This window comes from Odontomachus brunneus, unplaced genomic scaffold, assembly GCF_010583005.1.
Source record: "Odontomachus brunneus isolate Ranch 3 - 2012 unplaced genomic scaffold, Obru_v1 Obru_scaffold_122, whole genome shotgun sequence".
Taxonomy (NCBI): Eukaryota; Metazoa; Arthropoda; class Insecta; order Hymenoptera; family Formicidae; genus Odontomachus; species Odontomachus brunneus.
In genome coordinates, this window is record NW_022639572.1 from 12,228 (window position 1) to 12,815 (window position 588).

The following is a 588-nucleotide window of genomic DNA, read 5'->3' on the forward strand; positions in this document are numbered from 1 at the left end:
GTTGATATGCATTGTCAATATTAAGATTATTTAATAGAAAGTTACTATATAGTACGCGTATCAAGTGCACGATGTAAACCAAACTCTGGGTTAATCCAGAGATCCTGTAATAAGAGATTGGACACCATATGTCAACGTTTTGATTGGCTGCGCCATGTTTGGGATACGATTCCGGTTAGGATCATTAGCTGAATGACAACACAAGCAGTGGTCTGTTCTTTTCAGCTGCACTGGCTGCAGTGGCTGCACTGCTGAACAATAATTGCTGGTGCAATAAGTTAAAATGAGGTAAGTATACTTCCGGTTTGGACCCAAACATGGCGAATCTAGTATCTACAGGCGACAGTGTTCGATCTCTTAATTTAATCTCTTAATTTGGATTTGATCACCCAAAGGTTGCTTTCCAACAAGAGACACAAGTCGACACAAGTATCATTCTATCTTTGGGTGCTTTCCAGTTGCGTACACTGTGTTACACAAAACCAGTTTATTGGTTGCATATTATCTTACAAGATATTTTAGATAATATGTGACCAATAAATTGGTTTTGTGTAACACAGTTGGTCTGTTCTTTCGCTCTGCACTGCT